Genomic DNA, 16,290 nt, shown 5'->3' on the forward strand with positions numbered 1-16,290 from the left:
ATCCATTAACTGTATTTAAGTGCTGTTTATAGGGAAAGACCAAGGTGCCCTTTTGGGCTCTGGGAAGTAAGATATAAATACATGCTAGCCATTATCAACATGCATACTTGTAACAAACTGCCTAAAGGGACTGAAAGCTGTAGTCACATATTTCAGGTGTCACTGATAACTATATGCGTAAAAAGAGCAACCCATCATAGGAAATATACTGTAGGGGATGTTTTTGCATTTGAATATGAAACGAGGCCTTCACTTAATGACCAAGTTTCTTGGACCTTTCAGTCATGTTGCCTGAAACATCAAAACAGAGAAATTATCAATTAGTTTCTTGTCAGGGAATTTATATGAATGTTTTTGAAATAAAGCATTTTATTTTCCTATTTCTCTTAGAAATTTTAGCTTTTTCCTACTCTAAAAAAAGATTTCCTGTATGTCAAATCTCAGTTTTTACTGTCTTCCTTGTCAAGGCAATTCTTGCTTTCAGAAAAATTAGCAAGCACCAGTGACAGAACTTCATGATCTTTTTTTCATTTGTACATGGGCTGAGTTTTGAAAATATATGAGTAGAGAAAGAAAGAAAGGAAGGAGGCAAGCAAGCAGAAAGAAAGAAAGAAAGAAAGAAAGAAAGAAAGAAAGAAAGAAAGAAAGAAAGAAAGAAAGAAAGAAAGAAAGAAAGAAAATTGGGGAAAAATGGGACATTATATGCATTTCATTTTTGTAATACATTTAGGGATGGAAATAAAAAAAAGTGTAAAGAAAACAGGAGAAGCTGTTCTGTAAGCTGTTGATATAGTGTGTTGGTTTTCCTATGGATTTGAATTTGTGGTTGTTTAGAGCTCTGACGGAAAATCCCTAAGTGCTGGAACATTTTAAAAAATGTTTATTTCTTGCATGAACTCTTTGATGTTTAAATGTGTGAATGTACATTGCTGTCTCTTCTCCACAGAGCCACTGACAGGGTCTCACTCTTTCTGCTCAGCCTTCCAAAGTTTATTCTGAAGATAGCCAAGAAATATGCAGAGCCTTCATTATTTCTGAGGATTCTGTATCTTTCACTTAACTCAGGCAAGAAATACAACTTTGAGCAAAGGAAGGCACAAACTGATATGCAAGCAGTACGCATGATTCCTTAAATCATGAGTTTTCATTATATTTTTTTTTTAATTGATGGCAGTCAGTGTTTGAGTTTTGCTTCAGATTTCTTGTAAAATTGAGCTAAAATATAAATGAATCCTATGTACTAATGATTAATTTTCTTTTTTTTTTTTTTCTCCTTGCTTTCTGCCATAAAGTTCTATCTGCTCTTTTTTAAGAAACAGAGAGTCAAAGAAATGTCCCTCCCTCCTCTGGTCCCAAAGCAGATCATTTGTTTGGCCTGTCCTGAGCTGACCTGGCACATAATGGGCTACTGAGGAGCCTCAGTTCAGAGCTCTCACTGGCACCAATGAGAGGCTCTTCATGGCTTTTGCTGCAGAGATCAGGATGACTCTTGGACTTGGACTGTCAGTACAGATGGGAATGAACCCTTTACTACCAGATGGCAAATAACATTGACTGAGATATAGCAAATATCTTTTGCTTTTGCCTGTCACTGAGAAAAACTTAGTTCACCATTAATTCAACTATTCCTTGTAAGCCATTTTTTTCAGGAATGGCTTTTTTCTGTGGTGTAGGCAAAACAAATATTCCCTCTGGGATGAATCCCTGTTCCTGCCTCTTTACAAGTAAATGCTCTCCTCACTCTCTTCCAGAAGGTTGTTCTGACAAGACTACTGAAAGCAGTGGACTTCCCATGACAGATGTTCCACAAGAAAGCCAAAGCAAAGAGCTACTTGACTTACTGGTGCTATCATACTTTATAAGTAGCAAATTGTTATAGAGACAAGATGATAAAGAGGTGTATCTAAGACATAGCAGGCAGTCAACTTTAAAGATCTTCTATCTTGCAAAAGATCCGGGAAGGCCTGGCATCTGTTTCAATGTCTACAGCAAAGACCTTTTTTACGGACACAGATGTCAAGCAGGGGATCTTTGATGGTAGCTGAGGTCAATACATCTGTCTGCTGCTTTTGCTAATTTTCTTTCTGGGTCAAACTCAGAATGCAGCAGCCTGGCTTGCCCAACACACTTGGTACAAAAGTTTCCTCTGCTGAGCCTTCTGCCAAGAGTGGACAGGAGATCAGCCTTCCGCAGGGGGATTGCAAGTAGGCTGGTGGGCAGAGAGTGCTGCCTCTGCTGGGCTGGAATGGGCTGTTTTGGGGTGGCTTTCTACAGCAGCAGAGATAGTGGTGATAGGCAGCCTTGTGTTCTTTGCTCTGGAAGCTGTGGCTTGTCCTCCTTCCTGGCACTTTAGCTGCCATCAGTTTGACAAAGGCTGCTAATTTTCATTTCCCAGTTATGCCAAGGAATAACATTATCTGGGAAAGCAAATAAGACTGTTTAGTGTTTCACTATAACATCTTTTTCCTCAAATATGGGAAAAACCATCTAAATACAATGAGGATTTTATATAAATACATTTATATAGGTATGGATAAATAAAGAAATACATATTTAGTACATATATAGAAAATCACTTCAGCGCAGGCCTCTTCCACTTAGATCATGAGTTCCTGACACATGAGAGGAACAAGCAGGCATTACATGGGGCCATGAAACACAAGCAACCCTCTTAGCATGAGCACCTCCTTGCAAAGAGGAGATGACTGTGGTGAGCTCTCATTGCTCTGCTCTCCTGGACTCCAGTGCCCCGTGGGTGACAGGCTCCCATCAAGGCAACTGCAATGGGCACATCTGTGCTTCTGCTTCCCAAGGTTTGGAAAGCAGGCATGGACCATGATATCCAGAGTTGTGGTCAACAGCTCATTGCCCACATGGAGACCAGTGACAAGTGGTGTGCCTTGGGTCAGTACTGGAGCCAGAAATGTTCAACATCTTTGCTGGTGACATGGACAGCAGGATCAAGTGTGTCCTCAGCAGGTTTGCTGAAGACATCACGCTCTGCGGTGCAGTCGCCACACTGGAGACAAGGGATGCCATCTAGAAGGACCTGGACATGCTTCAGAGATGGGCCCATGAAAACCTCATGAAGTTCAACAAAGAGATGTACAGGTTCCTACTTGGTGTCCCTGGTGTGATCACAGACACATCTACAGGTGGGCAGAGAAGGGATTGAGAGCAACCCTAAAGAGAAAGGCTTGGTGATGGATAATGAAAAATTCAATATGAGCCAGCAGTGTGCTCACAGCCCAGAAAGTCAACCACGTACTGAGCTGCATCAAAAGCAGTATGGCAAAAAGGAGATGATTCTGCCCCTCTGCTCTGCTCTTGCGAGACCCCACCTGGAGTAACGCACACAGTTCTGGTGCCACCAACATAAGGACATGGAACAAATCCAGAGGAGGGCCATAAAGTTGATAAGAGGACTGGAGCATGTCAAATGACAGGTTGGGAAAGAATAAACAAAATATTCTAAATTAAAAGGGAGCCACATGGACTTTTGAGTCAAACTCCGAAGTGCATTGCCTGAACAGGGTTTAAACCCAAAACCTTGACACTACTAGTGCCATGTTCTAACCAACATGAGCTAAGCTCAGGGTTGGGGCTGGTCAGTCTGGAGAAGGTTGTGTGGAGACCTCATAGCAGCCTTCTAGTGTCTGAAGGGGGCCTACAGGGGAGCCGGAGAGGGGCTCTTCCTCAGGAATTCTAGAGAAAGGACAAGGAATAATGGGTACGAGCTGAAAAGGGGGAAATTAGCTTAGATATTAGGAAGAAATTCTTTACTGTGATGGTGGTTAGACACTGGAACAGGTTGCCCAGGGAGGTTGTGGATGCAGTGGTCACAGCTAGATTGGATGGGGGCCTAGAGCAGCCTGGTCTAGGGAGGTGCCCTGCCCATGGAAGGGGGGTTGAGACTGGGTAATCTCTAAGGGCCATTCTAACTCCTTAATATTCTGTGTTTCTGTGATCCAGCCAAATCAGCCAGCGAACAGCCAAATCAAGCCCAAGGATACCATAGAAGGGAGAGAAGATTTAGATCCACAAAGTAAGTAGCCTTTGATGCTCTGGGTATGTCAGGTTAACCTTTGAATGTTAATTCACTAATTAACTGATTGATATTTCTAAAAAAACAACATCCAAGTGTATTATGGTATGCCAAATAAATGTATCACAGTAGTGCCTCTAGCTACTGTAGCAGTAGGTGAATACCAACTGTCCATTAAACATATTGTTTTACATAAATCAGAGTATTTTGCACAAGTTGAATTTTTTTACTTTTTATGGAGAAAATTCCAAATACAATGCTGAGACATTTAATTTTGATGGGTTGTTTAAAGTATTCTAAACAATTCTTATCTATTATCTGTGTATAATATAAGGTATACTAAAGATATACCAATACAACACTGAATGTCATAAAAACCAAAATGAAATAGTTCAGAGGAAAATACCTTTAAATGATCCATTACTGACTTCACTGGTTTAAGTGACACTTTGGATGCTGCTGAAACAATCCATGGCAAAATCATTAGATAGCTCTAGGAATTTGTGCAGGCTATTGACTCAGTTTTGGGTTGCTGGTTCAAATCCAGAGGGCCTGCATGGGTACAAGGAATTGTTGATAGCATGACCTTGGCCATGTGGTAAGAGTTTACCTCCCTGGGTGTAGGTGACAGTAGCAGAAATAGCATTAATTAGTCTACCTCAGTATCTCAGCCAAGGTCTGACATGGCAAAGCAGAGAAGCCTATTGTTCTTCAGACTGAGCTGGGCTTGCTCCATGGAAAAAAATGTAGCTTCCCTATTCCAGGTCCAATCCAGGTTTTATTAGCACTGTTGGTGTGATGCCAGATGAAAAGCTAGCAAGAATAAGAAGAAAGCATCAGACTAGGTAATTGGTTAGAGATGGTACCCTGGGAAGACAGGGACAAAAGGCAATGAGCTGTAGCCAGCCTCACAATCCAAAGTAACAAGCAGTCAGCATTGGATTAGCAACCAAGGCAACATTAATAATTTAACCACAGCATTCACAATGATTTAACCATGCTATTCAGAGCACAAAGCTAATGGTGATATAGTGAATGAAGCTAGAAGGTGATGATATTTAAAAAGTTTGTAAGTGTCAGCACATAAAAGAAACTCTATTGGAAAAGGCAATGTTCAAATTTTGCTTTCTTGTTTTCTGAAAAACACAAAAGGCAAGCATTTACATTTTGGTAGTTGCTATTTAGTATTTTCCAGCCATGAAGGGGTGGGCTGTTTCAGAAGTTCCTATTGACAGCCAACTTACAGAGTGTGATAGACCAACACATTATGCTGTCTTTGAAAATTGAATAACAAATGTTTTTGCTATTTACAAGTCAGAAGTGAAGGAATAGATCTGAGCTACAGAGCACCCACCTAAAATACACAAACCTCTCTCAGCATGCCCCACCTGCAAATTCTGCCTTTATCTAAGTCAATATTATATTATAGCTCATCCTAACTCATGGAGGGCTGCAAAAAGAAGTGTAAAGTGAGAGCATAGGAATGTGATAGCTCAGAATAGGCTCTCTGAATTTATCACTTGCCTACACACAGAGTCCTACCACTCTACTGCTGTGATTAAAATGGTAGAACCTCTCTCTAAGGATCTTTATCACAGAAGATAGTTGCCTGAATTAAACCCACAACTGTCCCATGTTGCATTCTCTCACTCTGTGAAGTTAAATGCTTTTCCAGAAGTGACCATGTAAAATGGCTGCTGTTTTTACACCTAGTGTGCTTTGTGTACGTATTCATAGGCAGAGCTTTTACTCTGGTGACAAAATAATGGATTTTCATAATCTTTTACTTGCACTAGCATTCTGCAGTCCATACAGTCAGGACAAAATGAATTAGATTCGATTGTGCTTCACATATCCTGATTGAAGCACTACTGCAAACTCCAATTGCAGCAACAAATTTTGCTAATTACATTGTGCAAACTAGCTACAGAGCCTGGGCTGAACAAAATTTAAACTCCCAAGGAAAACACATTATTATATTACATACTGCAGGCTTCAAGTTGCAGTGGCCCATCAAATCAATTGGCACAGTCTTGGAGCTCTGCGAATTCCCTCTGAGCTGGAAACCATGCAGGTCTGAAGTGCTCACCAGGGGCTGGGGATATTTTGGTTACCTCTGGGCTAGTTCTAACTGCACATTACAGGCAATGGTTTCTGCTCCTATTGTCAGCATTTCTCTGGAAGAACTGTATTTAAGCAGTTTAGTAGAGGCACTAGGAGTTTAGAAGGGGCACTAGTTGTACTGGGGGTACAACTGTAGTATTTAGGATTTGCTCACTTTATGTGGAACAACTATGTCAGGCTAGATTTCCCTCTGTGGCAGGCAGATGAGAATGGATCCAGAGAGGCTGGATCCTAAGGTCATCTCTACATCTTTAAGTACATTGCAACTGCTCTTGCTAAATTTGTATTGGTCATACCTAGCAGAAGGGTAGCCCCAACTGTTCTGGATCTTATGGATAAAAAAGTCCTATAGAGATGCTAAAAGCAAGGCTAGATTTGTCTTTTTTTGACAAAAATGTAGTATGAAGAGTACCACTCCACTTTTTGGTCAAAGCTTCATCTACATAACAATGAAGTGCTGTCATTAGTGATACCAGTCCAGGGTGTCTTTTCTGAGTTAACAAAATTATTAGACATGCTATTAATACCACCAATTTCACATGTTGATGTGATAAATGATTATTTGTACTGCTTACCTTCTGTGAAATTTTATATTATATCCCAGTTTTTATATAAGTGAAACCTCTAAGCATTCCTGCCTTGAGCCCCTACCTTTGTGCATGGGGTCTGTAGATCAAACCCAAAGAAAAGCTGAATAATCATATTCCCAGCAAGAACAAATGTCTGGCTGAGTCCATGGTTCAAGGTATGAAATTTGGTCCATGAGCAGAGAGTGGGCTTTGTGCAACTTGTACTCAAGGAGCATCCTTGCCAAGCAGTGTGTGTGTGCTCCCTTCCACAACTAGCTGAGTGTCTGGCCCCAGCAGACTGACAGGGTCCATGCCTCCCCTCCACTGCTGAGCCTCTACTAGAGAGCTAAAATGTTGAAAAGTGAATTTATTTGGATTTCTTTAACTGGAAAGAAAAAATAGCTACAGAACAAGTGGTTGTGGTTGGATTGTATTGTATCTCCTTAATCTCCTATGTGTCTATAGCAGGTCTGCAGCAGTAACACACTAACACACTCTGGTAAGTCAGATTTTACTCTTCTACTCTGTGCTTGAATGGTTTTTCCTGTTCATTCTTGTTTGTTCTGTCCTCTTCTCTGAGTGCTTATCTTTGAGGAGCAGAAACCAGTCTTGGCTTGCTACTGAGAAAAACACATGCAAAGAGGTGCCTTCTACATCTCCCTCTGAGGATCTCATGTCACAGCTAGCAGAGGAATTGGCACTAAATTGCCACAACTGAAAATCTTGAGGTGTGAGGCTCCCTCCAGCCTCAGTATGTGTTGATAGGCAAAGATTTGCAATAGAAGAGGTCACTGAGGAAAGCTCTGCAGAGCTGATGTTGGCAGGTGACTAGGAAGCCCTATCCCTCTGGATCAGGTCATTCTTATTTTTGAAGATTATCTTCTGAAAACAAGAGCCTTCTTTGCTGTCTTTTTGATACATGTGTTTTTGTCATGCACATCCTTTCCCACCCGATTGAGTAGTGTTGTTTTAGAATTTCAGACCTCTGGACTTTAAATGTACTACAGTAAATCCACCTTGGGATTAATCTCCATGACAGAAGTAATACTGCTTTCAATGATTGCATTGAACATAATTTTAAAATATATTTACTGATTTTGCAAGATTTTAATGAGCTTTGGAAAGTTTTCTAAACTATTTAACATCCTTTGAAGAAACCTAATATAAAAAGAAAATGTTACTTATATAAAACACATCGTGCAATGTAGCAAGAGCCATTTACTGTGCTCAAAGCAGATTTAGGACTCAACAGTATGCTGAGAAAGTTAAACTGCCTATTAGCCAGTGCCAGCTGCACCAGAGGCTGTTTTCAGATATATTTAATGGGCAGGGATCCAGTATTACTGTCACATCTACTTCCATCCTTTGACTGTCCCTGCAGTTTGTAGTGGTATTTTCGTATTCCATAAAGTCTATCTAGTAGTAAAGAGCACTCTCTTGAGCAACTGAGTAGCTTCAAGAATTAGGCAATGCAAAGGAAGAAACACAAGCACCTCCCCCTTCCAAAAAACCCCAACTTTCCCCACATAAAGGAAAATAAGTCCATCAATTTAAAGCATCTGTTCTAAAGGGGTTACTCCTGCTGGTCTCCTTTTATTTTTTTTCCTTAGTTTTTAATTACTTTTCTCTTAACAGCTCCACATGACAAGATATCTCTCTTCCCAGCCCAGAGGGAATGACTGAAGCTCCTGTTTGACTATTCCAGTGCTTTTCTGGCAGCTGTACTGCTAGCTTTGCCTTCTTATCTTTGTTGTTGTTGTTTTTTCCTTAGCTCTTGGGATTGGCTAATAGAAGATCTCTGCTGTGAAGCCCATCTACAACATGGCAGGGTCATTGTTTCCCTCTGGCAAAGGAGATTTTGTTTGCAACAGGTGAGGATGAGTTGGTGCAAACTGCAAGCTGTGTGTAGTAGTAGCTCCACCAACTTTGAGGGTCTTTATTAGAGAACCTCACTCAGTGATTCATACAAAAGAGGACAAGAAGTTGATCTCTGGAAAGAAAGCACAGAAAACTTCTGAGCTTGTGCCAGACCTCAGTGAAGTCCAAGAGAGGGCCCAAGAGTTCCGTCATTGTCCTCTCCTGTTAGCACATGGAACACAATGGGACAGCAGTCCTGCTAAGAGCCTCTAGGGGCTACTGCAGTTCAATAAATCAAAATATATAAAATGCAAACCCAGTTTTTAGTCTGATATGGGCTGTGTTAATCTCTGGTGTGCTATCTTGGACTTCAGAAGAGTTACAAGCAATGGAATATTGCCCACTGAGCCTTTGCTGACTGTTCTCGCATTGCCACGAAGGATAAAGGATCACAGTGAGTAGAGAATATTCTCTTAGGACACAGTGTTGTGTCTTGTTTTCCTGGGGGAGGAATTAGTCTTTCAGTTCTCTTTCTTGCTTTGTTCCCTGCTTTCTGATAATATTATAAAAGTAACATGTTTAGCTTATGCTGGGTTCTGCAGAGAACACACCAACTTTGTGTACATAACAGTTTTTTCACTCTTTGCTAGTGCTTTAGTGATATTTGTTTTTATTTGAGTTAATAAGAATCAATGTTTTACTAATTTTCTCTTTAAAGATACCATGCACCCTTGATAATTCTCTCCCACCACATGGGGTTTAGTTCACTGTGAAATGTTTCACGCACCATACGAGGCATAGCAAGAAAATGAGCATGTGAGAGAAGGAGCAGTCTTCAGAGCAGCATATTTAAGAAACTCAGAATTTAGGAGGAAATCTCTACAGGATATCAAAGCAAATTTCACTCCAAGAAGGTTTCAGTTTGTCGATAGATGTAGCACAAAGGCTTCCTGTTGTTTCACAAACAATGAATCTTCTCCAGCCTATAAATAATGTAAAGACAAATCTCAAGATTTTTTAAAAATTCTGCTAGCTTGAGGCTACGTACCCAGCATGCCTCCTTGTTTACAACTTCCCACTACAAATGTATATGGTGTTTGTTTTCAGGCAAACATCAGCTTTCCCTAGTCCTGCAATTAACCTCCAGTACATATTAGCAGCAGCCTTTTAAGCAGTTTTTACACCTAGTGATACTGGGCAGCATGGTCATGGAGTGGTTGCTCTATACTATGGAGAAGTGATCTCTGTGGTAGGAAATGTGCGCTGCAGCCCCCTTCATCTACAGTGCTAATGAGTTACTGCCATCAGCTGCCAATCCTTAGGAAGCACCCACTCTTCGGGTAAACTTCCTTGAAGCCATTTATGAAGGTAAAATTAAATGGTACATTGAGTAAAAGTGCTGCCACACCTTACATAAATCTTGGGGATATAAACGGGATCTACACAAAGGAATGGATTTGTAAAGTTCAATTTTTTGTCCAAAGGTTGCCTTTTGTGTGAGAGGGCCTGAACTCCCAACATCTCCAAGAGTGCAGGTGAGTGCCCTTACTGCTTCTGATTTTGTTAGTCTCTCACATTGCATTTTCCTGTGCAGGTACAGTAAGCCCAGGGGAATGGCCTTGTGCTTAGGCTAGATGTCCTGCCAAGGTTAGGGCCCGTTGCCCAGCATGGAGTGATGTGCTTGGTCTCTGGCAGGATGCCGAGGGCACAGACCCCGTGCACGGCCATTCCTAACCAGCAGTGTCTCAGAGGAAATACAGGTGCTTGTCTGGTTTGTTTGGTGTCTGATCCTGTCCCTGTGGGCGAGGTGTACTCTATAACAAGTGTTTGTTCACATACTTTTCAGAATCTCAGACTGCATATGCTCAGAAAGAGGTTTTGTGTGCAGTCAGGAATACTGGGCATTTATGGAGCTTACAGAAAGGAAAACAAAAGTCATGACACTGATGGAGTGTGGGCAACCAAGGAGATTTGGATAGCAAGTCTGGAGTTAAGCAGTTAAAGTCCACTTTCTTTCAAATTCATTCACATTCACTCTTTACTGGAATGATCCTGAAACACATTGTTCAAAAAATCAAATCTTGATCAAGGACAATTTAGTCCTTAGCCCTACATTTTACATGAAAAATTTGGAGTGATGAAAGGCTTCTGTCTGGGACTGGAGGCTTGGCTAATTCTAAGCATCCTCAGAGTTTCCTCTCCGTTCTTATCCACTCTGGTTTTCCTGGAGGCTTTTTACACTAGAAACAGAGTTTTTAAAAGTGAATGCAATTTATTTAAAAGCACATTTGAGGTTCAAGAAGAGAGAAATTCTAATTAATTACATTCTAATATAATGTTAGACCAAGACTATAACAGAGTATGGCCCATATCAAAGAGCTGGATTGAATGTTGGGATCAGTTAAGGAACAGCTGCAAGCCATAACCATCCTTCAGATTTCTGATGCTGTATAGGAAGGGGCATCCACCCAGATCTTTCCAGTTTTCTAAATCTTGGCTGACAGGTGTCTGTCCACACAATGACAGCAACACAATAAACTGCTCAGCTGCATTCTGTGACTGGGCACAGAGGGAAACTCCCCTCTCCCCTGCTTCAGGCTGATTCACTAAGGATAAAAGGAAGTAGTTTGTTGGATTAACTATGACTGAACCATTGCACCAGTGACACCCATTTAGGAGCTTTCAGCCTGGCAGTTGTGTAATCATGAAGTGTACCTGCAAAATGTACAAGCAAGAAAAAGCCTTGAGTCACGTGAATTTAAGAAAGCAGCAAAGGGTGGGGGGGGAAAGGTTCACAAAGTCAGATGCTGTTTCTGTCCATCCCCCAGAAGGTGAACTATTCTCAGGTTTTCATTAGCTCTTAAAATTCCAGCTGCATATCTAATTTCCAGGCCCTACATATCCAGCTGAAGTATTACTTCCTTACTGCCCAAGTCAGGTTTTGTGTTCTACAAATGCTCTACAGAAATATCATTATAAATCCATAGCTGAAAGGGCCTGTGCATCTTAAGTGCTCTATCGTTTTCTACCTCTGAATATTCTGCCAGCAGAGATTTAGAACATTGGCTCTGTAAATGCTTTCATGTCAAGACTAAAGGCAACACTTGTTTAATTCATTCTTTGACCCAACAGCAGCTTTATCTTAGGTTATCACTTGTTAAGCTCTCTAGAATGTTTTAAACATGAAGGGGGCTGCTGTGTGTATATACCCTGTCTATTGTACTTTACCTTGCAGAAATTTGACAGTAGTGATTCATAAATATCAAAACCATTTCCCTTCTCTGCTGTAAATTATGCTTTTCTTTAGCTCCATTCACAGGGTGTGTAACCCATTCCAGACAAAAGAACAAAAAAAAACAAACAAACAAAAAAAAAAAAAAAAAAAAAAAAAAAAGAAAATTGTATTTGTTCCCTACCAAATTTGTAGTTCTTTATCATAGATCACTAGAGGTCACAGATTTATATACATCTGCTTCTGTGTATATATTTTCATATATGCTTGTGTGTATAAAGTTTTGGTGTGCATATAAATATACCTGTATGTACAGTTTGGGTACATGTGTATTTATAAGTATAAATATGCACACGCATGCACAATTTTTTGTGCTGTAGTGTAAATGGAGGACTGGAGTTATACATCAAATGTACTGCAACCTGATTAGAATAACAACTAAGGTTTGCTGTACATCAAAATACTTTACGCTACTCTGTGTAAACCCATCATTTCTGTAAGCAGGGAATTTATCTCTAAGTTGTCAAAACACAACTGTATTTAAAATCAGCATCTAATAATGACCCCTCAGAAATTACATCAACAGAATCCTTTTGGGGATTTGCATTACATAACACAAATCAGAAAATCAAAAGTTTTATATTATTGAGTCACAAGACTCTTGATATCAGTCTGTATTTTTACTGCCATCAATGGGACAGAACTTTACCCAAAATAACCAGCCAAAGCTAAAAAAAAAAAAAAAAGGCAAAAAACCCCTGATTGGGTGGGAGCCTCTTAGGGAGGTTTGCAATGTTTTGCAATATGTTCCCCAATCCAGATAAGCAAGGACCAATGCAGACAGAGCAGTTTGGCCCTGTGCAACCTCTGTAACTAAGTATACCATATAGGCACTTAGGGACTGACATAGGCACTGAGAGCAGCAGACCTCTGCCAGATGCCTTGGCCCTGAGTAGTTACTCAACAAGATATGTTAACAGGAGTAATGTGAAAAAAAAAACCACTCTGAGTGGAAGAACAGGACAGCAAAAGTTACAGCTCCATCAGGAAGGAGGTAGTTTAGAAATGTGGGAGATATCTAGACAAAATTTAAATTATCTGACTTGAACTGGAAGTAATAGCTGCCAGCAGCAAGTGGGATACTTAGAAGAGAGATTTCTTTTTGCTTGTTTTGAAGCACTTTATGGTTTTAATAGTTTTCAGTTGGTGCAGGAAGAAAAACCTATGAAAATACAATATGGAACTGCAGAAAGAAAGTGCCTCATACAGAATTAACTGGTTGTGGCAAGTGTACAGAACAGACAGGATGTGAGCAAGAACAGTGTGCTAAAGTGAGTTGGACCCAGCCCTGACAAATAAAACCAGCAGAAGATGTTACCTACAGTGGGATTCAGCTCCACTAGTCACTGCTGTCAAAAAAGTTAAATGTCTAGTCAAATCTAATCCCTTATGCTCTAGAGGCTGGTGAGGCACAAGCACAAAAGATGGCTCCACAGGTTAATGAATCCCAGCTATTTGGAAGACAGCTTAAACCAGAAATATCTGTCTCTCAAAGAAGTAAAACCAAACACCAAGGATAAAGCCTCCTTACTTTTTCCACATCTGCACAAAAATGAAGTGAACCCCATTTATGACCCAGGCTGATTCTCATAAGGAAAGAACAGTACCCTAACACAATAGACATGCTGGAACAGCCAAAATCCTCAGTTTTTCATGTGTAATTGGGCTGGAGGGAAATAAATTTGTAAAATACTCCAACACCAGGCACTGTGAAAGATGTAGACCGACAGTGGTAGGCATTTCTGCTCAACTCCCATTCTATGCCATGAAAGCTAAAAGGGTTTTAAACATACAACTATAACCAAAATATCAAGCCCCAGACAAGGTAGACTGAAGTCCTTGATGAACCAGACACCAGAAAAATTTTAAATTGCTGCAATTTTAGTTCCCTTTTGAGTTCAGAATGGCATCTATTTCAGTTTGTTGCCATAACCTGTAACAAAGGAAAATCATAGCTCACACTTAACAACAAAACCATACCTCCTTTTTTTTTTTTTTGAAAGAATATATGCATATTTTTAAGAATTATAAACAGTCAGAAAGACCCGAGACCAGTTGATGCTAATGATTTTCTAATCAATGCATGGATTTTTTTAAAATAAATAGATAAATCAATACTGTGCTTATTCGTCCATTAATGTCATAGCCATGAAAAAGGGATGACAAAGGAAAAATGTAATATGCTCCCCTGGCACTGAGGCAATGACATCTTTTTAGAATGTGAGTAGAAGGAATTATTTCAGACATATATTTTGAATATCTATTTGAAGCTATCATGTTGCAGTGAATAAAATGTGTTTATCCCTGCTTAGTCTGCAATCAAGTGGCTTAGCAGGCTGATGTTCTCGTAGCTTGAACTTTCTTGCTTGGCATGGGATCAGCCTCTCTTTGCTGCTCACATTGAGCAAACTTGCAGATTTCAATCCTTCTGGAGTTCTTCTCTGAGATAATGAGCTATAGTGTACCTTTTGGCCTGCAAAGAAATTGTGAGTCTGGGACCATTCCCCTCAGACAGTGTAGGACCTCAGAGAGGGGCTGGTGGTGAAGAAACTTCACCATCAATGTCATTACAAACAATGTGGCTCCTTAGCAAAATGCTTGAAACACATGCAGAGAACTAAATTACCCATGAACAACAACAAAACCCTGTCTATCACCACTGTAGATAAAAATACCCAGATGGAAGCTATGGGACTAAATAACCTGAACTTGAATGCAATTATCTGGGGCGTTTTTCTTTCCTTGCAGGTCATATAGAAAGAAAAAGCAGCGCTACACCTTTGATGTAGTTTTAATAAATATTCAAAGTCCCTTCAATTACTGCCTGAATAATTACTGTGGATGCAAATAAAATGGGGAAAACCAGAATGACTTTCTGGTCTTCCTCAGGGGAATGGACTTTGGAAGTAGCAGCACTGAGTTGGATGTGAGGCAATTTCGAAAAGAGAGGAAAGGAGAAAGCTGAGAATTGTAGGTGTTGTAAGCCTCTCAAAGGCATTACATTCCTAGTTGTGCATGTAAAAGAGTCTGCATTAGCACTACAGCCTTCCACCATGGTGAGTGGCCAGCCACAGTTTTGGAAATGATACTTTCTTCTCTTTGTGACCTGAGGGAAGTCTCTGTGCATTACCTTGCTGTCTGCTTCCGTGAATCCTTTACAGCAAAATAAACCTGGCCGTAAGAAACAGAAAATACTTGCAAGCCAGAACACCCATGAAGACACTTCTCTTGGTAGTGAGAGTTTAATCCAGGGATCATTTTGAGCACATCTTGAGCTTTGATCCACCACTAGGGTTGTTGAGACCAGCGTTTCCCAGAAGCACACCATGATCCCTCTTGCGAATCTCCACAGAACTTCAGCAACACCATTTCTCTCATGAAGAAACACACAGGACTTTGTGGTAGCTGTTTTTAAGCCACTAGAGTTGAGGAAAATATTTTGTACTGTGCTGGTGAAGAACATTGGAAGGTTTACATAGTGTCTCTAAAAAGGCTGAGATCACCTAGTAATATTGTTCTCTCATTCTAGAGGTCCAAGAAAGCCTTTAATTTATATTGAGGAAGAGATATCTTGCTTTCTTATTCCATCCCTCAAGCTACCAGCTGAACTACCTTGTAATCTCCATAATGACAGTGTAGTAGGCTCCTGCTCTCAGGTTTTTTCATTCATTAGCTCAATGTCTTCATTATGGTTATTACTTCACCTGACTTTGTGTTTGCAAGGATGGCATATGCCTCAGTGGACTCTATAGCCTGCCAATTTTCTAAGAATTCTATCATCACACACTGTGTGGACATGTCCTCTCGGTCTCAGAGAATCAAGTAGTAATGACTCAACACCATGTGGATACACAGTCAGCTCTTGTGATGCTGCTGTCTCCCAGTGGATCAGAAATGTGCTGGTATTAGTGATAGTAGAATTTTCCTAAAACCTAAAAATGCAGACAAGGGTTCAAATACTCCAAGCCTTGGTCAACCCATTTGAAAGACTTAGGAATACTGAGGGATAAACACTCTGGAAATCAAAACATGGATATGAAAGTTATCATTCTGTGCTTCAGCTTCCTGGTTTGCCTTTTATAATTTCTTTCAGCAGACAGCTGCATTAGGGGTCCTATATGGGGAATACTGGGTTTCCTCTATTCCTGTTTCATATAAAGGGTAGTATCTGCTACTGGCTCTTGATAGTCACATTTGTGTTTTGGGGAATGCAACTCACATCAGTCAAAGCATGTGAATGACAGGGAATTCTGCACAGGAAACAGGGTCCTTCTGTTCTGCTGTTGCTGGTTAAAAGAAGACTCCCTTTCTGATTCCAGTGATCCACAACTTTCTGGTTTGATTAGGAGATATACTTATTATGTCTTGCCTTCTTCTGTGACTCAGCAGCAAACAGGTTTCCA

At 40.4% G+C, this 16,290-nt stretch overlaps 1 long non-coding RNA gene across 2 annotated transcripts in view; it reads left to right on the plus strand.

The window, feature by feature from the left end:
• The first annotated feature begins 834 nt into the window (after positions 1–834).
• The window catches only part of LOC143693583 (uncharacterized), a 28,962-nt gene continuing 13,506 nt past the window's right edge, over positions 835–16,290 (plus strand). Inside the window, exons 1-4 of one of the 2 annotated variants that reach the window (XR_013181419.1) lie at positions 835–4,045; positions 8,510–8,609; positions 8,970–9,049; positions 10,080–10,130. This is a non-coding gene — a long non-coding RNA (uncharacterized LOC143693583). The other variant, XR_013181418.1, reaches the window with a different exon arrangement.

Source organism: Agelaius phoeniceus, chromosome 3 (genome assembly GCF_051311805.1).
Source record: "Agelaius phoeniceus isolate bAgePho1 chromosome 3, bAgePho1.hap1, whole genome shotgun sequence".
NCBI classification, from domain to species: domain Eukaryota; kingdom Metazoa; phylum Chordata; class Aves; order Passeriformes; family Icteridae; genus Agelaius; species Agelaius phoeniceus.